Source organism: Lactuca virosa, chromosome 1, assembly GCF_052849685.1.
Source record: "Lactuca virosa cultivar CGN04683 chromosome 1, Lactuca_virosa_CGN04683_v6, whole genome shotgun sequence".
Taxonomy (NCBI): Eukaryota; Viridiplantae; Streptophyta; class Magnoliopsida; order Asterales; family Asteraceae; genus Lactuca; species Lactuca virosa.
Genome location: NC_136426.1, coordinates 134,543,806 through 134,557,942, shown reverse-complemented (window position 1 = coordinate 134,557,942; position 14,137 = coordinate 134,543,806).

Below are 14,137 nucleotides of genomic sequence, written 5' to 3'. Positions count from 1 at the left end.
CTGAGTTAATTCGTTTTGCTATTAGTTCTTCACTTTCTTGTAATTGTTGTGTTCCTTCTCTTCTAGGTCCTTGTAAATGTATTTGGCTTTCAAATATGGTATTTTAGTGAATAGCTCATAAATCAAACATACATGTTGAATAAGAAATGTCGGTATTAATATAAATCATTAAATCCTTACACAATGTCCTATGTTAAAGGAACATGAGTCGCCAAAATTTGGATGAACCATATTATGAACCAAGTACAAGGTGTCAATATGATTATATCAAGACAATATGAATATGTACACCAATTACAAACTTAGGATGTTACCAACAGTGCGTATCCTCATACAAATTAGCAATTCCTTATTTTAATCTTGTTTCTCTTGATTTTATTAATTATTTTCATTAAGGTGGTTTTACATTTTCTAGTCAGTAGTCACTAAAACGTCTAAACGTGTATCTTGTATCCACATTTATAAATCAAACAATTGAAATCTTAATAAAAAAGTGGAAATAATTATAGACAAAATTAGAAACAATAGAAAAACACATGATGCATGAATCATGATTTAATATGAAAAAGATAGTCTCAACCGATATCTGCATGACTGCATTGTTATCGTCCCTATGAAATCTGAAGCATGGATTTGATATAATATTATTATTGTATATCATTTATGGCCTTGGGTAGTCATATTAATGACTATTTACTCCGTTTTTCACGGATAAAAGAATAAATAAAAATCCAGCTGTTTAAAAAGGGAATAAATAAAAGAAATGAATAACAAAAAGTACATTCTTTTTCTGAATTTATCATTTTATATCCAGCTATTTAAATTTAATGTTTTATATATTATAAATATATAAAAGTTTAATACATTATATAAAACCAATAACCATAACTAAAAATAATTAAAAAAAGACTATCGAATCTCATTTAATTTGAACCCATATTACACCAACTACTCGTGCCCAATGCTAGGGATGAGCATAACCAGGTACCCGTCTATTTTAGCCGGAACGAAACCGCTCCCGGAACCGGCGGTTCTTAGTTTTTGGGTATTGGAACCGGAACCGCCTACACCGGTTCCTAGAAAATTGAAACCGCTCCCGGAACCGCCAGAACCGGTTCCGGTTCCGGGTACCCGGCTTCTTGATAATTTACATCTTTTATTGTATACATTTCATTGAAATAAACTTTTATAAACAACAGGAGACTAGGACTGCAATATATAAAACTAAAATAATCATAAAAACTTGATCTCAAAACACCATGCCAACACAATTGGAATTTATCAAGTAATATAACAAAATGACAATTTAATGACAATTTTCAGCAATAACAAAAGTCAAAACAGCAACAACAAAACAGTAAACAATTTTTATCAAGTTTCAAAACAGCAAAAAAACAGCAAAAGAACCACAGCAAAACAGCCAAACAGCAACAGCAAAACAGCACCAACAAGCAAAAAACAGCAAAACAGCACCAAACAGCAACAGCAAAATAGCAAACAGCAACAGCAGGCAGCAAAAACAGCACCATCCCAACATCAAAAACAGCAACTACTAACTCCCTCCACGTGTATCTTCCATATTGCAACTGATTTCTGCAATGGAATTAAACATAAAAATTCAAATTAGAATATTAAATATTATACAAGAAACATAAAATAAAAGAATAAATAAAAGTGTATCTTCCATATTACCTTCCTCATATTTTTCCACATCTTCCAATAACTGTTCAAGGTCAATACAAACATTTGATGCCCTCAACCAATCTTGAGTACAAATCAAAGCTTCCACCGTCTTTGAAAGCAAATTACTACGAAAGTCATCAACCACACGTCCGGATGTACTAAAAGTGGACTCACTAGCAACCGTAGAAACCGGAATGGCTAGAATGTCCTTTGCCATTGATGACAACACCTTGTATGTTGTGCATTTGTCACTCCACCACTTCAAAATATCAAATGTTTCATTATTCATTTTTTTGGGTGGAGCATCAAGATATTCCTCCAATTCAGATTTTTCCATAGCATCTTCAACATCATTTTCATAAAACTCATCATATATTTTTCTCATTTGCTTATTCTTAACCACACCATCAAAATTTTGACCATCATCATCATTTGTATTGAAAGAACTAGAACCATCATTCTTGCCCGTTGAAGAAACATTAGAATAATGATTATATAGTTGATTCAAAACCTCAAACACTTTAGCATATAGTTCTTCAACCTTCTTGAAGTCTAAAGGATAGATTTTTCTTAGAGAAAACTTCACAAACCTCATCTTATACCTTGGATCAAGTGCAACCGCAACTAACACCATCACATTTGTTTTTCCAAAGTCTCCATAATACTTGTCAAACTTTTTCCTCATTTGATCACCCATAAGAACAATATTGATATCATCATCTTGTGTCCACTCCAACAAGGAAGCAAGTACACCTAATATCTCATGATAATGCATATTAGCCGTAACATACAAAGTTCCCGACATCCTTTTCGTGGCTTCAAAAAACTACTTCAAACAAAGAGATAAATTTCTAGCACTTTCCCAATCATTTTGGGATGGAAATCCATCTTTAAGATCTTTCTCAAATGCGGGGTCTTCTTGTCTCATTCTTTTAAAAGCTCTCTCAAACTTAAGTGCCGTTTCCAACATAATGTAAGTGGCGTTCCACCGTGTTGGTACATCAAGAGATACCGATGTTTTACTCAAAATTTTTGATTTTGAAACACAAGTATCAAACAACTTTGATCTTTCCGTAGAGCTCCTGACATATCTAACTACACCCCTAATCCTAACAATGGCATCTTTAATCAAATCGAGACCATCTTTAACAATCAAGTTTAAGATATGGGCGGCACATCTCATATGGAAAAACTCACCTCCTAAGACAAGTTTATCCATTAGATTGTCTTTTATATGAACAACAGCTACATCATTAGCACTTGCATTATCTACAGTGATGCAAGATAACTTCTCTTCAATACCCCAATAAAGAATACAAGATTCTACTTCTTTCCCGATTTCCTTTCCTTTATGACTATCAATATTACGGAAATTCAAATTCTTTTATGTAATTTCCAGTTATCATCAATAAAATGAGCAGTTAAACACATATAGCTTAAATTTTGCACAGAAGTCCAACAATCAGTAGTAAGAGCAATCCTAGAATTCAAACTTTTCAAGGTATTTCTCAATTGCTCCGTCTCACAAAGAAACACTTTACTAATATCTCTAGCAACCGTGAAACGTGACGGGATACAAAACTATGGAACAGCAACACTACAAAAATATCTGAACCCGTCACGTTCAACGTATGAAAATGGTTGCTCATCAATGACAATCATTTTTGCTAAAGCAAGCCTGATTGTATTTTGGTTAAATTCCCAATTAGAAACGGTAGTCACATCACTTTGACTTGTTCTAAAAGTGCTAATTTTCTTTTGTTTTTTATCAATATTATCAGGATTCTGTAAACATACAGCATTATGTTTACCCAAAGATGATGTACCATTCTTTGTAGTAACTGTCAAGATTCTGGAACAATGTACCATTCTTTGTGGGAATCAGAACACATACAGATATAGGGCACTAAATCAAAACACATACAGATACAACCAAAAGATAACAATGAACTTTTGAGCTCTTAAACACTCGTTGATATGCATTTACGTTCAAAGGATTATAACATTATTAACTTTGCCATGGGAATCAGAACACATACAGATACAGGGCACTAAATCAAATTTGATTAATCAACACTATTAAAACCTTTTTCAAACTTCTGATTCAGTAACAGATTACATAATATAGTAACAGATTACAATTTCGATAGTTACAATTTCGATAGATGGAGGTAAATCGATAGTTACAATTTCAAAATTTATAGATGGAAGAAAATCAATAGAACATATATTACAGAGAACATATGGTACCAGTCATGGAGGTACCGGTCAAAAAATCGACATTTTAGTTGCAGGCTTCGAGAGATTAATAGATCGAGGTAACAGTTTGAGACTTCGAGAATCTAACCTTGAAGATGAAGACTTGTAGTTGCAGGCTTGCAGCGATGGTCGGCGATTGGGTCGGCAATTGGGTTTCTGACTTTCTTCGTTCGTCGATTGAACAGGGGAACAACGTGAGCGATTAGCGACTGAGCGGGGCCTAAGAATTGAACGAGTCCACCTTCGTCTTCTACTCCAGCGAATCAAACGAGTAAACGACTCGAGAAATAGTGAGTCTCACAACGAATCTGAGTGCCAGCGTCTTACGATTGCGATTTGCGAGAGCCGAGAGGGGAGTGTGAGTGTCTGCGTTTTTTTTGGTAAGAATGAATTCTCAGTCACAAACCCTAAAAATGATAAGGCAATTACGCTTTACGCCACTTCTTTTTCCAAAATATAAATATAAATATTATATATATATATATATATATATATATATATATATATATATATATATATATATATATATATATATATATATATTTTAAAGAGGCGGGTACCCGGCGGTACCGGTTCCGGTTAACCGCCGGTTCCGGGTACCCGGTATTGGAACCGGAATCGGCGGGTATCCAGCGGGTATTGGTTTTTAGAAAATGAGAATTGGAACCGGAACCGCCTAAGGCGGTTCCGAGACTTTAGGAACCGGAACCGGAACCGTCAAGGCAGTTCCGGTTCCAGAACCGGCAGTTTCGAGGCGGTTCCGGTTCCGAAAGCAGGTACCCGCTTCCGCTGCTCATCCCTACCCAATGCCACTTCAAGCCAATTTGAGGCGTTCGAACAAAATAAAAAATAATAATTCTTTAACCATAGTTTTTTTTTTTTTTTGGTAAATGAGGGTGATGCCTGTATAAAATTTAATTAATTAAAAAATGTATTACAATAGCAGGTTGGAGACTAACCACTTACGGAAAGAAAAAATATCATGAGAGAGATGAGAAAAAGCATGTAAAGTAAACAAAAACATCTCGTTGTGAATCTATGATATCTAATTATCAAAATCGATGTATTAAGAAATATTGAAATCAGAAATCATAACACATAAATTAAAACCGAAGATTAGAAGAATGCGTGAAAAAATTGAAATTGATTTACTTTTGTTACCGTTGAAAAAACTAGAATTGATTCGCAACATTCTTCAATCGATGGTGGTGAGAGGCCAAATACAATGATTTTTCTAGAAGAATCGCATGTACCTTAGTCTTATTCACTGATTTTGTTTTGACTATATTTCTTTTCATTTTTCCGTTCGAACTGTGATGCACGATATATCAATTTTTTCTTATACTAAAATAATAAGTTATACAAAATGAGACCCTATAAATTTTGAATGTATGAGTCATCGTCTAAGTTGTCCCCCTTATTTGATATCACCGTGCTCATATCTACTAAGAATTAATTTATATGAACAAAAATATCCAATTTTTTTTCTCACATAGCAACACAAATTACAAAAGCAATCTTAATTTTCATATCAAACAAATAAAAAAAATAATAAGCAAAATTGGGTTCACCGGTGAATAGTACCAAATCAAATAAAATCAAATTACATTTGAACGCCTATTGCACCAACGAAGCAACGACCCCTTAAGCTATCCGGTGTGAGCAACACATTCTTATAACAAACAAAAACGGTGAAGGGGGCGGTATTTGTACCGTTGTAACGCCATTTTCTTGGTGCCACGTCGGAAAAACACCAGTGGGGCGTTGCCCACACCGGATAACCTTATAAGTCATACTTACCGATGAATTAATCAATTTAAATCAAGAAAAATATATATACCTCCTTTTTTTCTCTCGCATAATCAATTTAAATTAAAACATAATATATAATAGCTATTTTTTAAAGTATTTATTATAAAATAGCCTCAAAAATATAAAACCAAAATAACAATTATTTTCGCAGATGACTCTGATTGATTTTTTTTTTTTTGACAAAACAACATCATTTTGGAGGTTTGACTGCGAAAATCTAAGGGTTAAGTGTGAAAATCTAAGTAGATTTTTGTAGAGTTGATTGAAAATTAAGTTGTTTTCTCAAACTTTGAAACTTCATAACTCTTTCATACGAAGTTTGTTAGTATTGATTTTTTTCATTGTGTCCTACGTAACAAGGACTGTCCATAAACATATCACACTCCAAATTTGGATGTTGGGAAGTCATACGTTCATAGCTCCAAAATAGGGTAGTCGATGAAAAATATGAAAAAAAAAACTCAACTATGAATCTTCATGATTTTTTTCATACAAAGTCTGTTTGTGTTGGAATTATTTTCATTGTGTTCTTTGTAACAAAATTTATCCATAAACATATCACACTTTACATTCAGAATATCTTTAATTTCTTCCTCTCGTCACATATTCATGTTTATTGAAATTAAAACGCGAAAAAACACGAACATTAAGTATTACTCTTAACATCACATTACAATATTTGTGTATGTGGTGCACATTTAAGATGGAACCGAGCAATGTCGTTGTGAACCTCAAACAACTTGATGTAGGCCTCAATTATTTCAAACACATGAAAATGCTTAGAACGACCCAAAATTGACCTGTGTGTTTATACGCTGCTATCGATTGAGTTGATAAATGTTAGGGTGTCAAACACAACAAATCTTGGTTTAAAAAAGCGTGCATGTTGCGACTGTTGCGAGGTTGCGTTGCGTTGCGATGGCCTAAGCGCAACAGAAGTGTGGGGCGAAGCGACCTACATGATGTGAGATGATGCGTTCGCATCTAAGCGCATCTAGCGCATTGCGCTTTGTCGCATCCTGTGTTTGGCCCATTTCACTTAAAAATACTTAAAATCTAATAAATCCCATGCAAATGCAACTGTTTAATTGTTGGTCGGCCCTACTTCTACCCTAGAGACTGAAAGACATACGGATAAGAATACTAACCGATACAACACCATGATTACATGACAAACTTTTTCTTCTCTCTGTTATTATCGACCAATAAGTTCTTCATCTTCCCTCCTCTTTCTTGATCCACCATCTTATTTATTGATCCAACGGTTAACAGTTAGCACTAAGTCACTAATAGTGCTCAACATTATCTTCTTCTCTTAAAATTCTCTTCTCTTAAATCTTAACAATCATGGCTGCTAACAATGAGTCATTGGACCACAACATAGATCCTGCCAACAGTGAGTCATTGTTTTCACTTTGCATATGGCATGGATATTAGATTTTGGTTTCATTTTATATGTTTAATGTTTATGGTGTTTTAGTTAGTTATTGGTAAACATGAATTTTTCTTTCTGCTTTAAGTAAACACATATATATTTAGTAATTACTACTTGTGCGCCACACCTACATGATGCGCTCGCAATCGCATCTCGCAACGTGCATCGGTCTCCGAGACCTAATCGCAACGGAGCGCAACACGCTTTTTTAAACCAAGCAACAAATGATAGGGGTACAATATACTCCAAAAGAATACTGTTATATTGCACTATAAGAATAGTACATGATAAGCAGGGTCGATCCATAGAGACATAGGGCTAAATTTTATACCTTTTTGCACGAGGTACTTGGGTCGCCAAAAGTAAAAAGAGGATTTTTGTATGCAATGAATTCAATTAGAATGATTAAAGAAACAAGTAAACGATTAACTAATTGACATAAATTCATAATTTATAAAGACTCGAACTCTATGTATGATGACTTAGCAATGTGATTTCATGATGACATGATATTTACCCAATTCTACCTAAGTTGGTACTTGGAAGTGCTAACAAGCTCTAACACTTCTCATTCATCACATTAATTAACAAAAATAAGCTCTTTGATTAACCCTAACCTTACTAATCTAACCTAAATAAGCTCTTAGTATTAGATTGAAAGGTTACATTAAGTTTGATGTGAATGTTCTCAATAACACCCAATACCCCTCACAAGCTCAGGGGCGTAAGAGTGTGAATATGATTTACACTAAATTCATTCAATGAAAATCAATTTAGTGCTTGTTACTTAGTCTAATTTGCAAAACAATTACGGATTTTTGCAATTTAGATAACTTGATTGGTCTAACCCTAATTCAATTGGTCAATAAGAAATAAAATTAGAATCAAACATTCGATTGAAATAAAATCAAATTTACTAGATAGAAATTGAAAGCAAACATTAATTCATATGATTGAAATCACAACCAAAGAGTCAAAACATAAAATTGGAGAATTTAGGGTTCTAGCCACACATGACTAGAACGAAATCACAAGACTAGAAAATGAAATTTAAGTTCTTACAAAGATGAAATCAAATGTCCCCAAGTGTTAATCACGACTTAAAATGCTCCCACAATCGCCTCCAAAGCTCCGGAATTCGATCCAAAGTACTCCCAAAATCGATAGATCGAAAAATGAAGTTGGCTGCCACTTTTTAGAAAAGATGATAAACCGCCACTAAACCCACACCCTTGTTTCCACGACCTGTCGAAATCTACACTGGCGTTTCCATGGCCTGTGGAAATTCAAGGCTAAAATTTCCACGTCCGTGGAAGTCTCTGACTGCGGGGTTTCTTCAATTTTCTATAACTTCTTCTTTCGTGCTCTAAAAGCCATAGAATCTTGTCCGCATATTTTAGTTACCTCCCTGAGTGAGATCCCACCTCCAAAAGTCCATGAAATATCACAAAAGTGTGCAAGTGAAATAATATCATGGAATATCCCGAAAACATGTAAAATGCATGGAATTAAGCCTAAATACAATGCAATGGTATGGAATAAAGGTGCAAAGTAGGTGTATAAAATACACCCAAAAAATCTCCCTACGCTTAAACATTTCTTATCCCCAAGAAAGAACAAAACAAAAGTATAAACTATGATGAGGAAAAGAAAAAGCAAAAATTAAAATCCAAACTTTTGAAGATTAATGCAATAGCCAAGAAAAACATGAAAGAGATCCAACCCAATTAACCTTTTTTTAATGCTTTGAAATGAATGCATGAAAAAATGAAAATAAGAAAAACAAAATCTTTCTGGATTTTTTTTGCATCATAGTTGAGAATTTACTTGTCATGCCTTGAGCTAACTTGGCATTAGCCCTATAAACATATGTATAATAGTGAGAACGAGACTTTTGGCCACTCCCTAACGCAACTCAACAAAATCAAAAGTCATAACACTTGTTCACTCTTACTTGTATTGGGTCAACACATGGAACAAATTATGGTCTTACCTTCGTGAAAACATATATGATGAAAAATATGCTCAATCATCTATATTTTACAAATCATGACAATGACTAAATCCAACTATTTGTTGGCCAACAACAATCTTTTTCTAAAAAAATATTTTCTAAAAAATCCCTAGGATTTACCCAGATTGGTTACATGTTTCAAACCACTTACACCAGTCAAGGCAGTTAACAATCAGTCCAATGTCATGAGTTCAAGTCCAAGTCCAAGGGGATCTTTTGGAAGCCAAGTTTTCCTAATTGTATTTATTTATGCAACACAAGTTGGTGTGGAATTGCCCACTTATTGACTCGATGACTCAAAACCTGTGGAATTGTCCACTTATTGACTCTTGACTCAAAACTTGTGGAATTGTCCACTTATTGACTCTATGACTCGATACTTTTTTTGTTTTTTTGTTTTTTTTGGCTTAATTTTTAATATTTTTGTCCTTGACTTTTTTCTATTGTTGGGACATCTCACAGTTTATGACCGTAAGAGGCTTCTAAGGCATTTTTCGAGGGACTGATGTTAACACGCAAGAACCCATAAGTATAGTTAGAAACAATATCCCCAACCAGGTTACTTAGAAGGGAATAGGTAGAAAGGACTTTTTAGAGCGTTGGAAGGTTCGGAGCACTGAAATTATATATTCTTTTTATAATTCTCTTGAATTTGGAGTTTAGGTTCAATTGAGCAATTACTACCCATAAGACCGATGGTGTGTTCCAAAGGCTAACCTATACCTATCATTATGCTTTGGTGTTGAGAACCTTTTCATTTTTTGTTTTGCACAAGTAGCTTCGGGAGGTGTGTTTGTGTGTGATTAGTTCGCTTTAAGATTTTCAATAAAAATGAGCAAGTCTAATCTCAAGGCATGTGACTTTCTTACCAACTCAACTGTTTGTTTTAATATTAGGTTGCCTTGGATTGGATCAAAAACAAACATATAATAAAATATTTTTGGAGTTTCTAAGTTTGATGCAAATGAGAAAAAAAATGGATATTTTTTTTAGAAACTTAAAAGAAAAGATATGTAAAAGAAAAAGGAAATATGCACAACAAATATATACAAAACTGCAACCTACATGCAATGGGATCACTTGTCATGGATGGATGCCCCTCCTCAAACTTAAAATATAACATTGTCCCCGGTGCTCGAAGAGGGACAAACCATCTAATTATCGAGGGTGGTGGAGGATGGTAGCCAGGTTGGGAATGAATCCAAAATAGTGACAAATGCATACCAATTGGATTTTTAAGCAAAATATGAATGATTAAAGATATGGAAAGAATTTACTAAATCGTTCTTGGAGCCTTGCAATTGTGGTGAGAACCTCCTTTTTATCCTCCCCAAGTTATCCGCAAAATACTTTTGGAGCCCGAGATTCACTTGCTAGGCATAAAAAAACAAGTTTGAAATTTACCAAAGACTAGAAAGTTTTAAAAGAAAGGACAAAAATAACCCTGGGTCGCCTCCCGGTTAGCCGCCCTTTTTTAAATTCGTTGGCTCGACATAGCCCATGAATATGCATCAATCTAAGTATGTGGGGATCTCCAAAATATCAACCTTCTCACCACATCCTTCAATGGAACATTTAACCTCCCTTTGGCTTTCTTTTTGCACACAAACCAAAATGGACTTAAACCCTTGATGTCGAAAATTTTCCACTCAATCCTTTTTTTGTATTTATTTAACAGGATAATCACCTCCTTCTCTTCCTTCTTAGATAGTTTGTTTGAGTTTATGACTGGTTAGGTGGTCGCATTATCGATATGCATATTCTTAAAAGGGTCTGGTAGAGTTTTTGATTATGGCTCTTGTGCTTGTTCCACCGGTGGAAGGAGTTTGGCATTGGTAGGAGGTAGCTTGGATTTCCTTTCATCAACTCCCATGCGCTTCTTGTCTTCTATAAACTCCAAAATCTCCAGCACCTCATTGTTTATATTGAACTCCTTTGCAAGTTCTTTGGCTTTGTCCATGTCTAGTTTTCGTGATAAAACTAACTCCAGAAATTCATTGTTAGACAAGTTTAAAACCTTTTCAGTTGAGGGTTCGATCGTATTCACAAAATTGACAGATTGAACATCGGAAGGAACCTTTTTTGCTTCATGAATATAGAAGTTGATAACTTCCCCATCAAATTCCATAGTTAAAGTTTCATTGTAGACATCAATTTTTGTTTTAGATGTTTTAAGAAAAGGTCTACCCAAAAGTATGGAACTTGAACTTAGGGAGTCATCATCTCCCATATCTAGAACATAAAAATCAGTCGGAAAAACAAATTCATTGACTTGTACTAACATATCCTCTGGTATACCTTTTGGGTGTACTATTAATCGGTTGGCAAGGTGGATGATCACATCGATTCTGCTCAATTTTCCTACACCAATTGATTTATAAATAGAGGATGGTAGGACATTTATAAAAGCACCAAGATCGATCATGGCTCGAGCTATATGAAGATTCTCCAATTTTCAAGGTACGATAAAGAAACTGGAATCCTTGCACTTTGTGGGCATCCTCTTTTGCAAAACCACGGATACATTTTCTCCAACTGTTACGGTTTGGCTTCCTTTTATTTTCTTTTTAGATACACAAAGATCCTTAAGGAACCTTGCATATCTAGGTACCTTCTTGATGGCCTCGATGAGTGGGATGTTGATTTGAACTTTCTGGAATATTTGCATGATCTCACTCTCCTCACGTTCTTTCTTTGTGGTCTATTAGATGCATTTTACATGCATCTTTTAGCTCAATTTCCTCGATATTTCATTATAAAAAGCTAACTAACTCCATCTTATTCTTATGTATTGTGTGTTTCATGATTATTTTGTAGAATGTCCGTACTGCTCATGTTTGTTATGGATTTCAGGGCAATTTGGCACAAATGGATGAGTATGCGAGTTCGGGATGCGTTAGTGGATGCTTTGGATCTTAACTGGAGTCTAAACTAAGGAAGGATGTCGAGGAATGATCAAGAACAACTTGGAAGGAGGAACGACGATCAAAAAGAGACAAAAATGAATACATGCGATTGCATGTCTTATTCTTGCGATTGCAACTTTTACCATGCGATCGCATGTTTGGCTCGCAGCTTGACTTCAGAAATTTTTCGTGCCAAAAATTCAAATGGATGTGTCTTTTGCTTTAAGCATGGTTAGTTGTTTTCAGGGAAATCATGGCAGAGCACATTGGACAGCAGTGAAGAACATTCTCAAGTATCTACAAAGGACAACAGATCTGATTCTAGTCCTTAGTGGCAGTGATACATTAAGAGTAAGTGGGTATAATGACGTCAGCTTTCAAACAGATAGAGACGATCTTCGTTCTCAATCTAGCTGGGTGTTTCTGTTAAATAGAGGAGCAGTCACTTGGAAAATTTCCAAGCAGGACACGGTGGTTGATTCTACTTATGAATCAGAGTACATAGCAGCGACTGAATCATCAAAGGAAGTGGCTTGGCTAAAGTATTTCATCGGCGATCTCGGAGTAGTTCCGACCATTCAGGAGCCGATTCAACATTTTTGCGATAATGAAGGAGTAGTTGCTTTGACCAAAGAACCGAGAGATCATTGTAAATCAAGACATATCGACAGAAAGTACCATTATATCATACATAGAGTTAAAGAAGATCATATTATAGTAAAGAGTGTTTCGTCAGAAAAGAATCCTGCAGATCCTTTCACATAGGCTCTGAGTAGGGTTAAACATAGTCAAAAATCAACATGCTAGGAGCATTGGTTTGAGAGATGATATTATTTTTAGTAGTTAGATGATTAGTTTGCAACTTATAACAGAATAAATGAAGTTGATTTTGGTGATTGAATAATAACGATTATTTATGGGGTTGTTTACTGCCTTTGTCAATTATTTATTCTTGTATTTTGTTTTGTATGTTTTACTTCCTGAATAATTTGATTATTCAAAACTCCACAGTCGTTCATACTGTAACATCCTGACTCCCAGGTATTTATTTAAAATTTTCATATTCAAAATTCTGGACCTGCTCGACGAGTTGGTTGCCCCCAACTCGTCGTGTAGAAACTGATAAAGCCGCATGGATTCTAGAATCTACTCGACGAGTAAAGGTTGTGCATGAAAACCTTATTTTAGGGTTTGCACCCTATTTAAAGGACCTTAAGTCCTTTCCCCCAGCCACCCTTGCCACTTTCACAAGCAGAGAGCAAACCCTAAGCAAACTAAACCCTATTTGAGTGTGTGAGGCTAAAAGAGTGTGTTTGGTACATTTCTTGAAAGAGGCTTGAAGATTTGGAGGCTTGGAACGGGAAGAATCTTGTAGATCCAGCATCTACATCGTGTTGGCACTCATTTGGAGGTAAAAAGTCTTTACCTTGGCTTTCCATCCCTTAGATCTCTTCTTATACAAGTTTATGGGCATTTTGGTGCAAAATGGGGGTCATTCTCGGGTTGGAGCTTGTCACAAGGATATGGATTCAGATCTAGACTCCTCAAGGCCCTCTTTGAAATAAAGCCTCAAGCTTTATGAAGCTTTGACCCTTCCTCATGCCCTAAAACTCTTCCAAAGCTTAGTATGGACAATTTTAGCCTCATGAGACCTTGCATGCACGTAAAGTTAGCAACTTTACATGGTAACTTCACCCAAGGAAGCTAGATCTGGAGTTTAAAGCCATGAACTCGACTGGAATTAGATGAATGTGAAATGGTTGAAGGAACTCGACGAGTTGCATAGTCAACTCGACGAGTTGGATGAGGGTTTTCTACTTTCTGGATTCTGCATGAACTCGGCGAGTTAGCAAGGTGACTCGACGAGTTGGCTAGGGTTTTCCCAACATTTTGGACACTGCATGGACTCGACGAGTTGTCTGGAAACTCGACAAGTCAACTAGGGTCTTCACGATTCTTTGAGTCCTGAAGGAACTCGACGAGTCAGTAAGCTGCACTCGACGAGTTGGGTCAACATGGACTGTTGAC